The sequence below is a fragment of the Miniopterus schreibersii genome (genome assembly GCF_964146895.1).
Source record: "Miniopterus schreibersii genome assembly, chromosome: 1".
Lineage (NCBI taxonomy): Eukaryota > Metazoa > Chordata > Mammalia > Chiroptera > Miniopteridae > Miniopterus > Miniopterus schreibersii.
In genome coordinates this window covers 31,004,385-31,025,060 of record NC_138101.1, presented here as the reverse complement: position 1 = coordinate 31,025,060, position 20,676 = coordinate 31,004,385, and the positions used below count along the sequence as shown (strand labels likewise).

General features: G+C 43.0%; 1 pseudogene across 1 annotated transcript; it reads right to left on the bottom strand.

Moving 5' to 3' along the window:
• Positions 1-1,822: 1,822 nt before the first annotated feature.
• Positions 1,823-19,888, bottom strand: LOC308562942 (myosin light polypeptide 6 pseudogene; annotated as a pseudogene). The gene is made up of 2 exons: positions 19,780-19,888; positions 1,823-2,277 (listed from the first exon to the last, which is right to left on the bottom strand). The product of its transcript is annotated as a myosin light polypeptide 6 pseudogene (transcript).
• Positions 19,889-20,676: the final 788 nt, after the last annotated feature.

Sequence of the window (20,676 nt, the reverse complement as noted above, 5' to 3'; positions counted from 1 at the left end):
CACATATAGTGAATTATAAAGCAAATGTGGCAAAATGTCAAAATATGATGGGTTCATTGTGAATGTACTTATTGACACTGAATGGTTCATTTTAAAATGGTTAATTTTATATTATGTGAATTTCACCTCAATAAAAAAAAAAGGGGGGGTCGATTTGAGTAAAGGGTATAAAAGTTATTCAAAATTTCTCTGTACCATTCTTAGAACTTTTCTATAAGTTTAAAATCATTTCAAAATGAAAAGTTAAAGCATCTCTACATATCGGTTAGGTTCCAGGAAAATAGAAACCATAGTAGACAGTTCTATAGAGAAAATTTAATTTGGAAATTAAATTGGTGATGCAGACAGTAAAGGACTGAAAAAGGAAAGGGACACTGAAGTAACTCCAAGGTCATGCCTGCAGGTAGCAGCTACCATGCTCTAGGAGAGGTCCCACAGAACTGAGACTCGGGCCTCTGAGGGGTACAGTGGGATTGGTTCATGAAGCATCGAAAAGAAACTAGAGGCTATGACCAGCTGCTCTTGCCCCTGTCAGGGCAGAGGCATTACTGGCAAAGTTCCTGCTTCCTCCTCTTGCCTTCGAGTCTCCCTCTAATGTCCCCTATCAGCAGAATCTAACAGCATCCAGATGACAAAGAAGGAATGTAGTTTGTAGAGTTCCAGCCCCACTTTACAAAGCTCAGCAAGGAGGTTTGAAAAGCACTAGCATATAGGACTCAAGGTACTTGGAAAGCAATTCTTTCTGGGTTTGGAGGTGACAGATAATATAGCTTAACAACATGTACGCTGTACATATCAGAATTCTGAGAGGCACATAAAGCCCAACTCGGAACTAAAGTCATAGTGTCCAATGCAAACACGGATACAGCTGATTTATGTTATTTGCAGTAGTTATGTTCTATTAAGTTGCCACAAACACCAAATTAGCAAATACTGAACCATTGACCCTCGGGATAATACAGGATTAGTTTTCTGGGAGCCTGGTCACAGTATTTTTGTCAAACAATCAATACATAACTTTGTGTTCTTGGTGTTTGTGTTTAAAGAGATCTTATTTAATTGGTTAGCATTGAACTCATGTCCAATAGCGCTATAACTCATGCCCGAATAAAGCTCATCTAGCATGTGTATTTTCTCCTTAAGGCCCATCCAACCTTCTTGCAGGTAGAAACACGAGGCAATACTTCAGCACTTAATGTGGGGGAAGGGGGGGGGCATAAACAGCAAAATTACCAACCAAAAACACTAAAATGTGGAAAATGTGGCACTAAATTGACTGTGCAAAGGGCACTTGCTTATAGTATGAAAGCTAAAATAAGAAGGTAGATTGTCACCTTATTTAACCTCAGCTGGGAACAGGCACATCAGCCAACTCAATATTTATGCCATTCTGTGCACGTGGGAATGAATGCTGAACCACCCCAGGACCCACTGTTTACAAGTGTGGTGGGCAGTTCTCCCGGCTCCTAGTGACCCCTGCTTCCTGGCGTTCACACCCTTTGGCTATCTTTCCCCCTTACGTATGGGCTGGACTTGATGATTCACTTCTAGTGAAGAGAATTTGGCAATAGTGATGGGTAGAAGCTTCTGTCATGAGGTTACTATAGGGGAGGGAAAAAAAGCTTTTTGCTTCTAAGTTCTCAGTAGGGACCTCTGTAACAAAGGACAGACTAACAAGAGAAAAACAAACCGCCTTATTAATGTGAGTATCTTATATGTCCTTGGGAAGAGTTCTGTGGCAACAGAACTTGGGAAGCCTTGGGGCTAATACACAGTCTCATGCAAGAGCAGGCACAGCGCTCCGGGCACACTAGGAATGCCTTCAGCCACTCAGCCCCAAACAAATGAGCTCTTCATAGTTGATACAACCATTGCTGTCCTCGTGCCCTGCCACTAGGATCCCTACATCTTCCTCTGTCACCTTCTCGCTCAGTGTGGCTAGAACATGTATGATCTCAGCACCCAAGACAGTGCCATTCCCCTCCCTGCCAAACACCCTAAGGCCTTCGACACAGTCCTCATTGGTGCCCTGGTCCTTGCTCTTGGCCACAGTCTGCAGCATGGGCAGGAAGTGCTCAAAGTCCAACAGCTTCACATTCATCTCATCACTCTTGGGGTTCCCCAGGACTTTGGGCACCTCGGCGTGGGTGGGGTTCTGGCCCGGGGACCTCATCATGTACTGGCTGTATGCAATCTTGCCATCCTCTGTTCTGTCAAATGGCTGGAAGGCCTCCTTGAATTCTGCGGTCTGGTTCTTGGTGAAGTCACAGATCTTGGCTGTTCATCTTTGCCGGACCTTCAGAGCAGTATTTTTTAACCTGTATGTCACAACTTATTAATGGTTCATGAAATCTGTGTAGTGGATCTTGACCAGAATTTTAAAATGACATACAAAAGAATATAAAAGTCTGAGTGCGTAGTACATAAGGTTAAGCACGTTTTCATAAAATTTGTACTTGCGTGTTTGAGTGGGTGCACATTAGTTGCTGTGTAAAATGTATTTCTTTCTCTTTGTCCAGGTCAAAAGGGTTTGAAAGCTACTAGTGCACAGTTCTCAGGGTACATGGGAAATAATTCTATACACACAGATAGTTCTCCAAAACATTTTTAATTGTGAGCCCTAAGTTTGAAACAGGAGATACAACGTTTCTTCAGTAAAATGTATGCACAACCTTCTAGGCTTCAAACTGACTCATCTTTTCCAGGGGTTAACTTTCCTTTCTCTACCTGCATAATATCATCCACGATTTCCATCCGTTCCAAGGATCTTGTGTTTCATGGCAATTGTTAGACTTCTTCAGTTTTATCCATTTTAAAATTATACTTGCATGTTTTTCAGATTGAGGATTTGTTCATTTCTTGCTACATGGTGGATTCCTGAACTTTGACTATTTTTCCTTTAGTTTTAAGTTATAATTTGTTTCCATATGGAATCTACCCGCCTAACATATGGAAAAACAAAAGAAAAACATTGATGTTCAAGCCATTTCACCAGTCCTTTGGGTTGCCCTTGCCTCCCACCCTAATTCTTTCTTTCTGCTCTTTTCTGCTCTCTTCCTAAGTATTGCATTGAGAAGGCATTTACTACCCCTCTATTCCCCCCGCCCCAGGGGAAGCCAGCTGCATGGTGCAAGCAGCCCTATGGAGAGGGTCTATGTGGGAAGGAACTGATGACTCTGGCTAACAGCCAGTAAAGACCTGAGGCTGCCAACAGCGACGTGAGTGAAATTGGAAGTGGATCCTCACCTAGCTGAGCCTTGAGATGACTGTACTCCTGACTTGACAACATAACTGCTCCTTCATGAGAGATCCTGAGCCAAAGGACCCAGCCAAACTGTATCTAGATTTCTGATCTACAGAAACAGTAAGATAATATTTATTGTTTTATGTTGCTATGATTTGGGGTAACTTGTTACACAGCAATGAAAACTAATACTGGGCAAGTCACCTATTGTTTGCACTTTGGTTGAAGGTATGGCTCAGCCTCCATATGGAGGTGGGACAGGAACAGGGGACAGAGGACAGGGGACAGGAGACAGGGATAGGGGACAGAAGAACAAAGACAGGGGACAGAAGACAGGGACAGGGGACAGGGGACAGGACAAAGGACAGAGGACAGGGACATAGCACAGGGACAAATGACAGAGGAGAGGGGACTGAAGACAGGGGACAGGGTGTGTTGAAAGGAGCCAGATAAGGTCTGTTCTCAATTCCTGATGAATCTGGGCACATGTGAGCACATGACCCAGGCTCAGCCTATCCAGGAATGACCTGGGATTTAGTGACCTAAATGTGTAAGTATGGTTGAGAAACGATTCTTCAAAGTGGCTGCCCTGAATGTCCCACAGCAGAGGTGTCAACAGCAGCTTCCTAGCCAGACTGCTCCTGCAGTGAATCTTGGTCTCTGGTCCTCAATTTTCCTGTCTGTAAAATGGAGATAACAGTTCCTATAATTTAGGGTTGTTGTGAGGATTATATGAATTTAAATATGGAAAGTGCTTAGGTCAGCACCTGGCAAACAGTGTTATTTTAGTGTTGGCTTTAAAAAAAATTATTTTATACATGAGGAAACTAAGGCTCAGAGAAGTAATTTGCCAGGATTAGAAAATTCTTACTACAAACTGAGAAGGGAAATATGAAAATGGAGGCTCCTTTTCCCCTTTGCTCTTAGGGAACTTACAGAAAGATGATCTAAAATTGGAAGATGTTGATACTGAAGAGAGATTCAATTGGAGAGTCTGAGTAGCAATGTAGAGTCCTGCTTCACCACCCCCAAGTCATTGTCTCTCCTACATAATGCACACCTGAGGATTCTAACATTCCATACCTGTGGCTGTGCTGAGAGAGTCCTGCCTGCAGGCTGGGACCTCAGGGCCTTACTTCCCACAGGGAAGGGCCCTGGGGCCCTGGTTTGCTAATCTCAAATACAAATGTGGGGGTGGGACAGAGGGTGGGACCTCCCTGTGTCAAAGGTCGTATGTCCTAACCGGTATTGACCTTGCATTGCACTGCAATGATGACACTGGCAAGTGTTTTTGCTCTTAAACAAAGGGCACAGATCCACAGTGACCTCAGCTCCATGTCAACTCCTGACTCAAGAGGTCATCCAGTTATTTTGTCCTATTCTCTCCTGTCCAATTCGGGACAAGGGGTGCTCTGTGGGGAAACTGAGCGTGGACTTCCTGGGTCAGGGAGAGGATGAGGAAGGGCTCCTTAACTGCGAAATGGTTGGGGCAGGGGGGTGGTAGGTGGGTTGGATTTTGCTCTGAGACCAGGACCCAAACAGGGAGGTCAGGTTCACAGGGAAGGGATGAGGCTGAGACCACCATGAGAAGACTGCAGATTCCCAGTGTAGTTTGCTTCCTCAGGGCTGAGTGGCTGACACAGTCTCATGTTGAGAGGTGAGATCAGGGAATCCCTGGGTTTTCTCTGTGAGCTATCCCAGCTGGTTAACACTTCCTAAGGGCTTACTGTGTGACTGGCATGCTTTTCATGTATTAACTCATCCCAGCAACCATAGGAGGCAGTTATTATCTCCATTTTAAAGATGAGGAAAACTGAGCCTCAGAGAAGTTAAGAAACTTACCCAAGGTCACAGCTAGTGAATAGCAGATTTGAATTTGGGCAGTCTGGCTCCAGATTGAGCTCCTACACACTATGTTTCCCTGCTTCTCAAGTGAAAAGGTTCAGTCCTACCAACCTCAAAGCAGCCTCACTGAAATACCCAGTAGCTACCTCATGTGCTGGTTACTGTGGTAGACTGAATAATGGCTCCCCAAAATACCCATATCTTAATGTCCAGAACCTGGGATTGTTACCTTATATGGCAAAAGGGACTTTGTAGATGTGATTAAATAGAAAATTAAAATTAAAAATCAGTTTAAAAAATTTATCTTTACTGTTGAAAGTATTACAGGTGTCCCATTTTCCCCCCCTAATTGACCCCCTCCACCTCACTCTCACCCCCTCCCCAGGCCTTCACCCTGTTATTGACTGTGTCCATGGGTTATGCATATATGCATATAACTTCTTGGGTTAATCTCTTCCCCCCCTCCATCCCCCCTTCCCTCTTTCCTCTGAAATATGATCATCTGTTGCCTGTGTCAATGTCTCGGATCTATTTAGTCCGTCAGTGTCTTTTGTTCATTAGCTTCTTCTTAAAGAAGACCCTTCAACATTTCCTGTAGTGCTGGTCTGGTGGTGATGAACTCCTTTAGCTTTTTCTTATCTGTGAAGCTCTTTATCTGACTTTCAGTTCTAAATGATAGCTTTGCTGGGTAGAGCAATTCTGGTTGTAGTTCCTTGTTTTTCATCACTTTGAATATTTCTTGCCACTCCCTTCTGACCTGAAAAGTTTTTGCTGACAAATCAGCTGACAGTCACATGGGTGTTCCCTTGTAGGTAACTAACTACTTTTCTCTTGCTGCTTTTAAGATTCTCTTTGTCTTTAACCTTTGGCATTTTAATTATGATGTGTCTTGCTGTGGGCCTCTTTGGGTTCCTCTTGTTTGGGACCCTCTGTGCTTCCTGGACTTGTAAGTCTATTTCTTTCCCCAGGTAGGGGAAGTTTTCTGTCATTATTTTTTCAAATAGGTTTTCAATTTTTTGCTCTCTTTCTTCCCTTTCTGGCACCCCCATAATGCAAACGTTGGGCTGCTTGTCCCAGAGGCTCCTTATACTATTTTCATATTTCTGGATTCTTTTTTCTTTTTGCTCTTCTGGTTGGGTGTTTTTTGTTTCCTCATGTTCCAGATTGCTGATTTGATTCTCAGCTTCCTCTACTCTACTGTTGTAAATTATTCTTCATTTCAGTTCGTGTAGCGTTCACTTCAAATTGGTCTCAGTTGTTTTGGTAATACTCTTACTAATATGGTTGAGCATACTTATAAACAAAATTCTTAACTCTGTATCTGATAACTTGCTTGGATCTATTTCATTTAGTTCCTCTTCTAGAGATTTCTTCTGTTCTTTCCTTTGTGACATGTTTCTTTGCCTCGACATTTTGGCTGCTTCCAAGTGTTTGTGTCTATGTATTAGGTAGAGCTGCTCTGCCTCCTGGAATCTGTAGAGTGGCTTTGTGTAGTAGGTGTCCTGTAGGGTCCAGTGGCTCAGCCTCCCCAGTCCCCTGAGCTGGGCCTTCTAGGGGCTCCCCTGTGTGGGCTGTGTGCACTGTCCTGTTGTAGTTGAGCCTTGGTTGCTGTTGGCATCACTGGGAGGAATTGACCCCCAGGCCATTCAGCTGTGAGGACCAGATGCAACTATAGCCAAAGAGCTGCTGTGCTGGAGACACCCCTATGGAGCAGGATTTACTTCAGTGGAGCTTTGGTGTTCACCAAGTGTGCTCCTTGAGTGTGTCACTCGTGGATGTGGTAGGGTTGTAATCCAGCGTGGTTGAGTCTGACCACCAGGTGCACTGTCTCTGGGGCCTCCCGGGAGGTGCAGAGTCAGCCTGTGCCAGTGCCTTGCCCAGGGCCACCCAGCATGAGCTACACAGCAAACCGTAGTTGGCTGCTCCTTGTGCTGGGCTTGGAGGTTCCCAGGAGAGGCCAAGCTCTGAGCCAATGCAGCTGCCGCTAGTGCTAGGCCTAGGGCTGCTTATCAAGCTGTATGGGGCCCGCTGCTGCTTGTTTGAGAGATTTTAGGAAAGTCCTAAGCATGAGGCTGGAGAGGCCACTTGCACAGAAAAGCCCCTGGAATTGGCCAGGATGAGCTGCAGGTGGGGAGGGGCGGGGCCTCCGGGAATCACGGGGCGGGGCCAAAGGTGTGAGTCAGGTGCTGGCGACTCAAATATGGCGCCTGCCTGCGGGCTGTGTGGGGAGGACTCGCCACAGGAGCCATGGCCTCCGCCGGCCCTTCTGCCTGGGAGGAAGCCGCCCCTCCGCCTCTCGCCCGGATCTCAGGCAGGTTAGTTCCTCCCGAGTGTCCCGGGTCCTTTCAGGCTGCTCCCGGCGCTGGGCTCAGAGGGAGCGTCCGAGTGAGTCCGTGCCGGGCCCTTTAGAGGAGCTGCTGGGGCTCCCGCACCCTCCGGGACCCTCAGCCACAGTCCCCGCTGGTTTCACAGCCCGAAGGTGTGGGGACGTCTCTTCCCGGCCCTGGAGCCCTGGGCTGGTGACCTGATGTGGGGCTGGGACCCCTCTCTCCTCCAGGAAACCTCCACCTCGGAGATTCCCTCCCGGGTTTCAACCGCGGCACCGGGTGTGGGCCCCCGGCCGCGTCTCCAGGATCCAGCCTTGATCCGCCCGTGTCCCCGCCCCTCCTCCTGCTCTCGGTGCTTCTTCAGCACCCTGGTTGTGGGGCTTCTGTGCAGCCAGATTTCAGGAGGCTCTGAGTGACGGTGGTTCTGTATTTAGTTGTAATTTTGGTGGGAGGCGGCGGGTGCAGCTGCTACCGGTGCCGCCATCCTGTTTCCTTCTCCTTAAATTTTTTTCAATTACTGATGACATTCAATATAAATAGAAGATTTTGAAAGGCAGAGATGATCCCGGATTATCCAGGTGGGCACTAAATGTAATCACAAGTGTCCTTATCAGTGAGAAGCAGAGGGGACGTGAGTACAGAAGAGCAAACAGGAGGCCTGAGGAAGAGGTTGCAGTGATTTGAGAAAGGAGTCAGGAGTCAAGGAACGCAGGTGGCCTGGAGTTGGGAAAGGCAAGAAAATGTATTTTCTCCTACGTCCCCAGAAAGACCCAGCCCTGCAGACACATTGCCTTTAGCTCAGTAACTGATTTTGGACTTCTGACCTCCAGAAGTATAAAAGAAAATTTTGAGTTTTTTTTAAGCCTCTAAGTTTGTGGTAATTTGTTACTGCAGCAATAGGGAACTAACACAGTCACTATATCCGAGGTTGTTTTATTTCAGGGTCATGACATTAGGGCAGGGATTGTGGCAAATTCTGCCTCCCTCGACCTCACCCCCCACCCCAATCAGTCACCTGTCAAATCATATGCCAGCTGCTCTCATTCCTTCATTCACATATTTATTGAGTGCCTCTTCGGATCTAAGCACTATTATAAGTCTTGGGCTTATACTAAGCAGTAAAGAAGACAAAAATTCCATCTCATGGTCTCCATTTCAATGGAGGAGAGACCAGGCACACAAAAAATGAAGACAAATACTCTGAAGACAGTCATCTGTTTAGCTTCTGCCTCAGTCATCTCTCATCTTTCACCTGGGAAACCTCACAGCCTAGATAACCTCTAGCTGCCTCCTCATGACAGAAATCCTTGTGCACTTTCTAAGTATGTCAGAACCTGTGTGAAGCACCTTCGTTCTTACAACCACCTGCCCCAACGAATGCATTCACCACACTATACAGAATAATTTCCTTAAATGACCCTTAGTATGGCTCAAAAGGTCCTTCATGCTCTGACCCCTGCTCTCCACTCCAGCCTCATCCTACCTTCCCCTTGCCCTGACTCACCTTGCCCTGCAGCCCAGCTGACTTACTGGTGATCCTTACCTAGGCCACAGCCCCTCTCTCTAGGCCTTTGCCAGTACACTCACCTGCCTGAAGTACCCTTCCCCGTTCCTCTTCCTGAAAGCCTTTCCAGGACACCCCCCCTCAGGTCTGGGTTGCTTTTCCATGGTACTTGGGAACCATCCTAAACCTACCTACCATATAATGTGCTTACGTGTTGTCTTCCCTCACTGAACTGCGCGCTCCTTGGGAACAGGACTGTCCGCTTTACCCATCCTGGAACTGTTGGCGCACCTTACAAGATCTCCAGGCTCGCAGTAAGCCTTCATAAATATTTTCTGAATGAGGGTGAGTGAGGACTTTTACAACTTTAACCATAGAAGTGAAGAGAAAGAAGTCATTCATGAGGGCTAGGTGTGTCTTTTGGAGAATGTGACATTTCAGACACACTTCTCGGAAGGGCCAAGGCTTGGCAGGGGCTGTGCCTGTTGGCAAGCAGGCTTCTGGAGCTTAGGAGAAGGTGAGCTTAGGAGGCTGGGGCAGAGGCTGAGGGGAGGAAGCTCACCCAGGTTGAGGCAGTGGCAGGAGGCAGGAAAGTTTCAAAAAAACATAAAAGTTTTTAAAACCGCTTTGCTGAGGTGCATGAGTCTTAATTATTAAGGTGCCAGAAAATGGTTGAAGGCGGGTAAGTAGCTGGGCTTCCTATTGGACGGGACCGTTAGCAGGTCACTCTAGTAGAGCCGCTGCTGAGCGCACCATCTTTGCCTGTGGAAGCACTCATCCTGGAGGGAAGCAAGTGGCATGGTTCTTGCTTTATTTGGTCCAGGCCGCTGTAAGATCGCTCAGACTGCCCCAGGGAGGAAGAAGGCCCCTGAGAGCAGAGGAGGCCTTGGCCCAGGGGTAGGTGGGGTGAGCCTCCAGAAAGCCAAGTAGATTCTTCTTGCCATTGGCCCTTTTAAAGCTGGGAGGAGAGCAAGCGTCCTGGTTGCTAGTCTTAAACTTGTTTACTCCCCAGGGTTGGCTCTTTGATTGCTGTACTTCAAAATATTTGCATATGAATGAGACCCGAGGGGGACAATAGTTACCTTTCAGGACCAGAATTGGAAGAGAATTGACCTTCAACTCTTCCAGAAATCTCTATAGCCACTTAATGGGTTGCTGAGCTCATCCAGAGGATGGGCTGGGTGTGGCTGGAATACTTTATTCTCTATGAATTGTTTTTAGGCTGAGAGGAGATAGGGGAGGATGAGGTTTCTCTTTTGCATCTGCATCCCTGCCCCCTTCCTTCAGGCCCTGCGCATTGTCGCTGCACCCACAGCGGCCCTGCGCTCCCGGGTGCCATCAGAAGGACCAGAGTTTTTGTGGTGGTTCCTGGTCTGGGATGCCATTCTGATGCCGAATCTCTTCCTTGCCTCTGTGTCTTGACCCCTTCACCAAGCCCACATAGTGTTATCTCACTTAACATCTCTTCAAAGTCTGGGTGTTTTCACCTTATGTGGCAGCTGGTGCCAGCAGTGATGTTGTTTGTGGAATTTTAGCCTAAAAATGGAGTCCCTCAGTGACAGAAAGAAAGAATGCTTAAACATAATTGCAAAGAAAACCAGGGACCATTTATACATATATATGTATAAGCTTTCCTGAATTGGGCTCACATAGAAAAGATTGCTCATCACTAACCCATGCTCAGTTTACTACCTTCTCAAGGTTTCAGGGAAGAGGAACACAGGTCCCTTAGTACTCAGGACTACGAGATCCTGGAAACGAGACTGTGTCATATTTATTCTTGGAGCAGCCACACAGTTGACATTCATCACACATGTTTGTATATTTAGGAGAGAAGTTGCTTGTATTCTCTGGGCCGCCTTCCCCCTCACATAATTTCTGCATAAATTATGGCAGGCAGTTAGACTGACTTGAGCGGAGCAAGGACAAGGAGCCAGGTATGAAGTTCACCAGGGCGGAAAGCCCCAGGTACCTAGTAAAGGACAACTGTAGGGTGGGAACTCACCCCCAGGGTAGCCTTTCCTCCCCTAGAATATCACTGGTCATGCCTTTGGACCCCCTGGCCTTTCCTCCCTGGAGATAACATCTAGGCCTCAGATGTATTTTAGCTCCAGGCCCAGAAAAGCAACAAAACCAGCCCCTGCCCTGGTGCTGACCAATCAATCATTAGCTTCCTCATTTTCAAGTTTCAAGGGCCCTTCCTTTACTTCTATAACTTGTTTCTTAATCCCATTTCTTCTAGGAACTACTTTTTCTACCTCTGTGATTTTATAATAGTCATCGTCTTGGCTCTGAATTATTTTCTAGCCAGAACTCAAGTACTGAGCTTGCTGAACCCAGGCCCAGTCCAACCCTACCGGCCTAACACCTGGTGCCCTTCCCGTTGCCAACAACAAAATCATAGACTTGGGTTTCACCCTTGTAAAACCAAGCTAAAGAAGGGTCCCCATAATCCGTCCCCTTCCTCACCTCACTTTCTCTCACTTGCCCCTGTCATCGGCCTTAGCTACTGTTTTTTCTCTGTCTTTCTAGAAAAAGAATGACTAGTTCCATTTCTATTCTCCTGCATTATGAATCCGCTTTCAGTCTCCATCAGTATTCTGACCATCTTATGGATTCTAAATCAAGACGAGATGGTTACTGTGCTCACAGGAACTGCACTCACTGCATTCATCAGCAGCCGCTTCATTGAGAAACCAGCTGTGCCTGCTTAGCCTCTTAGCATGTATTGCTGTTGATTTTTTCCCCTTGACATGTTTCCGTCATGGCCTCAACAACACAGAAAAAGACAAATACTGTATGATCTCACTTATATGTAGAATCTGAAAAAAGTCAGACTCATAGGAACAGATAATAGAAGGGTGTTTCCCAGGGGTTGGGGGTGGGGTAGGGGAAATGGGGAGATGTTGGTCAAAGGGTACAAACTTCCATTTATAAGATGAACAAGTTCTGGGGACCTAATGGACGGTATGGTGACTATAATTAACAATGTAAGAGTCGTGGCAAAGATTAAATGATTATAATACCTGTAAAGGGTTTAGGAAAATGCCTGGCATATAATCACAATGCTTTGTGATAGTGAAGATCATAATGAAGAAAAAGATGATGATAACTTATGTTAGTGATTTGTGCCTGGGTTTGAACCCTGATACTCCCTCTTATAAGCTATTGGAGTTTGAGTATGTTTCTTAAATTCTTTAAGCCTTAGCTTCCTCTTCTGTAAATGGAATAACAGCGCAGACAATACCTATGTATCACATAAGATCATTATGGGGGATAAATAAGATCATATATAGTGCCTGGATCACAATAAGCTCAATGATATGAAGTGTTCTAAAAAATTAAAACAAATTGGAATAAAAGTGTCTATTTCATAAGTGACTGTATAGATAAAATGAGAGCACTTTGAAAACTACATATAAATGAGGCAATTGTTATAATGTCAATTCATTTCCACTGGATGGCAGTAAACACCACCAAATACATTTAGCTCAACTAAACCGCTAGAAGGGAGAATAAATAAATATAGGACAGGTTTTGTGAAATTCCTGTCTCGCCTAGTCTCACTCCTGTGACTATACTGAAGTGTGGTGGGAGTGCACGTTATTTCTTTTTTAAAAAAATTTATCTTTATTTTTGAAAGTATTACAGATGTTCCCTCCCCCCCCCCCCCACTGATCCCCTCCACCCCACATCCACCCCACCCCCAGGCCTTCCCCATACCTATGTCTGTGTCCATACATTATGCATATAAGCATATAAGCTCTTTGATTAATCTCTCCCTGCCTTCCCTCTGAGATCCTTCATTCTGTTCCATGCTTCTATGTCTCTGGATCTATTTTGTTCAAGAGTTTATTTTGTTTGTTATATTCCACATATGAGTGAGATCATGTGGTACTTGTTTTTCTCTGAGTGGCTTATTTTTGCATATGTTATTTCAAATGAGTGAAACTTCTTGGGCTTAGGAATCTTTTCTTTTTTTATGTAGAGTGTAAAAAATGATCCTTTTTATTAGAAAGCCTATTCTAATGCCACATTCACCTCTCCAAGTTTCTGTCTTCATCTCTGGACATTCTCACATGTGCCTATGCTCTGGCCTAGCCCCTTATTACTCAAAGTATGGTCCATGGAAAAGCAGCATCAGCTTCATCTAGGAGCTTGTAGAAATGCAGAATCCTGGACCTCACTCTAGATTTACTGAATCCAAGCGATTCACATGTTTATCAAAGTTCAAGAAGCTTTGCTTTAGCCACATTTGGAATTCTCTAAAGGAGTCATGCTGGCCTTTGCACTTGATGGTCCTCCCAAATCAGTAACACTCCTTCCCCAACTGCCAAGCAAACAGGCCTCTTATTTACTCTTCTTAATTCATTGGTGAGGGAACCAGTAGGACATAAGCCCAGCTCAAAGGAGAATAGAGGAGACTGGTAAATATAGTCTTTGATAACAGGAATTTTGGAATAATACTACAAAATTAAATGTAACACTGCTTTATATTGACAGAGCAATAAAGCAGTAACATTTGGAGTTATTTTTTCTACCTGATAAACTCACTTGCAACTTTTCTTCTATAAGTTAATATCTAATTTTATAGACTCTGGGCCCTATCAATAATAAATGATAAACCAAATAAGATGACATCCCTTAGAATCAGATGATCCCCATACTCCCATGTAGGCTTCTCAGTGCTCTGTCTAGTATGACTTTAAAAAGGCACATAGTAATATTTTGCCTTATTTCCAAGTTTTGGATAATCTTCCTTAAAAGTTTAAACTTGACAGAGGTAATAAGGAATACATATGTTGGGCTGCCAAACCTGATTTTATACACAATTCCAGTTATGTTGGTTTCAAAGGATGAAGTAAATATATCACAGAGCTGAATGGAAAGGAAAACAAGATTGAACTAGGCTTGTCTTTTAAAAGATACCTTCCTTGGCTTCTTTGAGCCCCACTACACTAACCATAACATGAGGATAATATTTATTTTATTCCAACACCAAATTTTTATACTCTTATGAACTGAAGATCCCCTAAAGAGTGTTTTCTGTTATGCCTATCAGTATTTAATATTAGAAATTAAAACTGAGAACTTAGAAAATATCAACTCATTTAATAATAATTTAAAAACTCATTACTTATTAACATAAACAACATAGTTTTTATGAAAAGAAACTATATTTTCTAAAACCCACAAAGGTTTGGCTTTAATTCAGAGGACCCAGTTAAAGTTTTCCACAGTGCCTTTGGTTCTCCTGTAACTTCCATTTAGATGAAATCTGATAATATGCCTAGGAGTGACAGCATATATCTTTGATATATACATATATATGTGTATATGTGTGTGTGTGTGTATGTATGGCCTGACTTACTATATATATATATATATATATATATATATATATATATAGCCTGACTTACTATATTGAGATATATATATATATATATATATATATATATATAGCCTGACTTACTATATTCTCTGATCCATAGGTCTTATGTAATCAATTAACAGTAAGTTATATATTGATTGTGACCATTATTTGAACACTTAGTAGTTGTTGCAACTGGGCTTTTTATCATAGTAATATCACTAGAATATAAACTTCTTGAGGGCAGGGAGTTTTAGTATGTTTGTTTCCTGATAAATCTAGTTCCTAGGACAGTGCATATATAGAATTTTATAATTATTTGTGGAATGATGAATGAATAAAATTTGTAGGATCATATACCCTTCTGGGTTGTAGGGATGGTTTATTAAAAAATAAACTTATCTTATCTTTGATTTTTTTTTTTTTCTGTTAACTTCTAAATTGTGGCCCTGCAAAATACCTTCCAATATTTCAAAGAGGACTCTGTTGGGAAGGAAAATTTTTCCTCTACCCTTTTGGGTTCTTTTGGCTTGTCTAATAATTAAATTGACATAAGACAGATTAACAGGAGACAAATTTAATTACATACATACAGGACCCCCATAAAAAATATGAGATCCAAGAACAAGTTAGTCAGTTTAGGCTTGTATGCCATCGTAAGGAATGGGACAGGGGCATGGGGCTTCCAAGGGGAAAAGGGAAATTCACAGGACAACAAGAAAAGCAGATGTTTGGTAATTAGAGTTTGCCTTGCCATACAGAGAGGCCATTCAGATAATAGTTATTTCTGGTAATTTCAAGAGACTCACTGGCACCTGTAATCACAGGCAGACCAGCAGCAAGTGGCAGAAAACTGACTTAAAAGACCTCTATAGGCACAGTCAGATAATTCAAGCATAAAAGAACAATGATTTGAATGAAGTGACTAGAAAATTTTGTTTTTCCTAAATTGCCTAGATAACTTATGAAATTTTCATTCATTTTGAGCTGTGAGGACCTAAGACAGCAGTGTGTACCTAAAAAAGGACTGAAAACCCAACCACAATGAGTAACAACAGACCATATGACCTAGCTTGCTCTTGGTGTTCCCTTTCACAAACATGCCAGTGATCAGCAAATTGGCCATTTTTGTTTGCATATTTGGCCAGGAAGTCAGTAAACTATGGCCTATAGTCTAAATGTGGCCTGCTGCCTGTCTTGTAAAGTTTTCCTGGAACACAGCCATTCCCATTCTTAGAATGGTAGTCCATCCTGTTTTTGCATTATAGTGAAGGAGTTGACAAGTTGTGACAGATTGTATGACTTGCAAAGTCCGAAGTGTTTACTCTTTGGTCCTTTACTGAAAACATTTGTTAACCCTTGTTCCACATGGCTGACAAATGCTGAGACAACTATGGGAAAAGCACCATAGTACAAAATATTTCTAAGGTGTAATATCAACTGTTTGGAACAAAATAACATAAAGGCAGCAACATCTACCCACATGCATTTAGAGCAAATCTATCTTCAGGAGTAAATGGCTTCATTTTTTAAAAGATCTTTTTAATTGATTTTTTTTTAAAGAGAGAGGAAGGGAGAGGGAGCGAGAGAAATATCAATCACCTCTTCCCAGGGATTGAGCCGGAAACCTGGGCATGTGCCCTGACCAGAATAGAACCGGCAACCATTCAGTGTACTGGATGGTGCCCAACCACCTAAGCCACACCAGCCTGGGCAGAAATGGCTTTCTTTTTGAAGCTGAAATTCCTATGAACCCAACTCTAAGCATTGTCCCTGAGTCTGTGTTAGATTTCAGTTTGTGTTCCTGAAGCATCAGAGTTTATAAGCAAGTGCATATATTATTTGCACAGAAATCCAACATAGGTAAGGAAATATTTTTGTGTATGTCTCACTGAGCCTTGACTCATGAACCAAGAGGTCTCGGGTTCAGTTCCTGGTCAGGGCACATGCCTGGGTTAGGGGCTTAATTCCTGGTGTGGGGCATGTGGGGGACAGCCGATTGATGTCTCTCTCTTGTTGATGTTTCTATCTCTATCCTTCTTCCTTCCTCTCTTTCTAAAATCAATGAAAATATGTTTTAAAACAAAAACAAAACACACACAAAAAAACCAAACAAACATGAAGAACTTACTTACATTATGTGACTTGGGACTAAGTATTAACACTAATTCCAAATTTACCCTTTGGCCTCAAACAGGACACTAGCCAGAACTCAGCTGTGCGTGGTGCTAGCTGGAGCTTAAAACTACTGCATGTCATTTTCTTGTCCCAGTTTTTGAGGTTGCTAAAATCAAGGGGCAGGGTATGCGACTGTGCCAGTCATTAAGTTATTGTATCTCTTTTCTACTTTGCCAACCGGCTTCCTGAAGGTTCTGCCCCAACAGGATGTGTTAAGAGGATGCTACAAGGCAAATAACGTGGAGGAGGACCTGCTCCTGTGTGTTTGCTGTTCTTGCAGCAGTGCCTCACCAATGTCTCTTCACCTGGCAGTAGCAGCTGGTGCCAGTCTCAGAACTGCCTCATTATGCTCCCTCAGGCCCTCCAGCACCAGCTGGGCAGCACCCCTGCTCAGAGGTTTGAGCCCCCGCTTTCCAGGGCCTCTCCTCCAAATTTCTAGGTTCTGACAAAGCTGGTTCTTTGTTTCCCCTGACGTAGGGGTGATACCAACATCCTGAAGTTACCACCTCCGTGTGTTGCCTCATTGTTCCCTTTCTGGTTTTTTTTAGTTCTCCTATACTAGTTTGGCCAATTTCTTATATTAATTTCTCTCTGGTGCAATACCTAGTGAGTCTTGTGTTTTCCAGACTGGTCCCTGACTGATACAGGGAGTATGTCACAGAATCAGTGTTTGACGCACAGGCAGAAGAGGCGGAAAGAAAGTGCAGCTGCCAGTGCACTAACTTGCTATTTCTTTGGCAAAATTATTTCTCTCTCTCAACCTCTTGCTAAATAGCTACCAAAACTTGTGTTCAGAATTAATAAATTAAAGGGAGCTTCTTAGGGGAAAAAAAATTAGTAAATAAATATTCTCAGCCCAGCCGGTATGGCTCAGTGCTTGAGTGTTGACCCATGAACCTGGAGGTCAAGGTTCAATTCCTGGTCAGGGCATCTGCTTGGGTTTTGGGCTTGAACTCCAGTAGGGGGCGTGCAGGAGGCAGCCAATGGATGGTTCTCTCTCATCATTGATGTTTCTCTCTCTCTCTCCCTCTCCCTTCCTCTATCTGAAATCAATAAAAACATACTTTAAAAAATATTCTTGAATACTATATGACGTACTGTTGGAGGGCACTCATGTATGTGTCTTGGAATAACTTTACTTTTATCTATTAAATTTCTTAAAATTTAATTTTAATAAAAAATGATACATGCATATAACCTTACTTTTTTTAATTACTTGTACATGCTGTATTAGTTTACTGGGGCTTCCATAACAGAATACCACAGACCAGGTGCTTTAAACAACAGAAATGTATTTTCTCACAGTTCTGGAGGCTAAAAGTCCAAGATCAGTGTGTCAGCTGCTTGTTTTTTGTTGTTGTTTTTTTCCTCTGAGTCCCCTCTCCTTGCATTGCAGATGGCAATGCTCTCTCTGACTCCATTTTAACTTAATTACTTCTTTAAAGGCCCTATCTCCAAATACAGTTACATTCTGAGGTACTGGGGGTTAGGACTTCAACATGAATTTGGCGGGAGACAGAATTCAGCCCCTAACACATGCAGTTTGTTAAGAAGAAAAGCAGCGGGCTGGCTGTTCCTACTCTCACCCTCCTGCCTCATCCCCCAATTCCAGAAGAAAGCAATTTACATGGTTTTAATTATTTGGATATTTATCTTCACATCTCTAAACAATATGTATAAATGCCTCTTCTTGGTTGTTCAGGTGAGATTTTTTTGTCCCTTGGTTTTCACTAAGAAAGAGTTAACCCTATCTCACCTCCTCTCCCTCCCACTACCCATAAGTACATTTCCTCTCCCATTCTCCCCAAACAGTTAATCATAATTTTGGTTAGATCAGTGATTGATATTTACAGTATTGAACAACTTTGTTTTTCCTGAAGCCAATAGCTGTCTTTTTATTTTTTCTTAGTTTTCTTTGTTCCTTAATTTTATTATATATTTGCAATGCAAACAACCAAGACAGGTGATACAGGAAAATTTTTTAAAAATCATACTGTGTTTATCAGGAGTTTTCCTCTATGAAGCACAGTACCATTCCTTAACCTTCTCATTTTTTTTCTATTGCAGAATCACTTTGCTGTGATAATCACATGGATCTCCTTCACAGTCAATATTTAGTGCTCCCTACACTACATTTTTGGGTGGCAAGCGTTATTATTCTTGTCTTCTATAACCAATAATAAAACCATTACTCTGCAAAAATTTAGGTAAGAAATAGTTTACAGAAACAGAATTTCTTAAAAACTTGAGCTTACTACAAGTCATTTATTATTTTCGAGCGAAGCAACTGGCACGGACTTAACGTGGTCTCATCCTTTTCTGTTTCTTTTCCCCATCAGTAGCTCAAAAAAAAGATGGAGTAATTGAGTTTTAAAATCCTGCCAGATTCCCTGTGGTGACTATTTTAGATGAACAACGTAGGGCCCCACTGAAGCAGTCCAACCTCATGCAAAATTCTAACTAATGAACACACGCCATCACATCAGGCAATGCTGTCTTTTCTGTATCTAAAAATTCTCACCTATGGTGGCAGTGGTTATTCTTCATTACTTTAGCATCTGACCTCAGGGACTTAAGACATAAAATTGTGTTTTAAATGTTTTGAATGATTTGAAAAGTATCACCAACACACTATTTGGTGTTAGCTCAATAGTTACTCTGTGTTGAGAATTGAACAACCCTAAACTATAAATGTCTTACTTCACAAAGCCTAATTATAATGAAATTAGGCTCTACTATATATCTAATAGAAAAAAATTACACAGCATCTTCTATCAAATAGCAACTACTACATACTAAAGGAATGATAGAGCCTTAGTCCGGGTAGCTCAGTTGATTAGAGCATCGTCCCAATTTGTCAACGTTGTGTGTCCAGTCCCCTGGTCAGGGCACATATAAGAATCAGCCAATAAATAAATGAATGGGACAACAAATCAATGTTTCTCTCTCTCTCTCAAATCAATAAGCAAAAGGAATGATAAAAAAATGACTTCACAAAAATACACTAAAAAATTTGACAATTTTATGTGGTCACCACCAAAGTTTTAGTGTTTAATTAATAGCACAACTGATCATGATCCAAGATGTGAAGTTACCATGTTCAAGAAACTGGGGGAAAAAAATCATTCTATAAACTAACTATTACAGTACGTGATAAGAAGAATGCACACTTTACAAAACAAAACCTGTTTGTCCATAATAGTTGCAAAAAGCCATCTGGTCTTCTCTTGGCTTGTAAAAACCATGTTCCCAATTTCAGTGTAAATTAGCAACCTTCAACTCTTCTGTGTAGCAGGTATCTTGTTTTCACCTTCTAGTTGTTCCACCCCAGCCTGTGGCATGAGGTCTGCAATGTTTTTCTCCAGGTCATCAATGCGACTACTCACGTCACCAATTCTTCCAGTGATCTGGTTGGACATGGTCTGAAATTTATCTTGTGTCTGTTGCAGGCGTGTCTGCACCACCAAGGTGAGATCCTGCTCTATCTTATGGTCAGTCTAGGCTATTTCCCTGGTTCCCAGCTTGGCAGTGAACTCTTAGACCATCACCTACACTTCTGTTTGTCAGTGAAGACACCCTCAGCCTACTTAGTTTTCTTTGAACTTGTTACTAATTAATCCCTCACCTCAGTTACTGTAAGACACATTTCATATTCTATCTATGACATCCTCTAGAAACTGTCTTCCTGGGCCTTTGCTTGTTCCAGTCTGGCTCGGCTGAATGCTAGGACTGCTGCTGCCGCCTACTGATTCCCTTTGCTTCCCCCTTGGGTTGGAATTCCTGTTTCCCGGATCACATGTCTTCCTCTTTTGGGTCTACTTTCTTATTGTGATGTCAGTTTAACATTGTAAGGATTCATTTATTCAGCCAGCTTTTATTGAGCTTGTGTCAGGCATGGTACCAGGCACTAAGGACACAGAAGTCAGAGAAATAGACAATGTCACTTGCTGGGACAGGCTGGAGATGTTTGGCTCTGTGACAACACAACAGCCTATGTGACCTGAGTTAGGAACAAGTGCGTAGTTGCTTAGGAACAGAGTAACTGCCCTCTTTACACACCTCATCTCTTGCTTCCATCACCGCAACAGCCACCTAATTTATCTCCCTGCCAAATCTATCTCCTGTCCATTCTTCATCCAGTTTATTAAAACATAAGTCAGATCAGGGCATTCCCTTGTTTAAAGTCCTCCACTGGCTTTTAACAGCA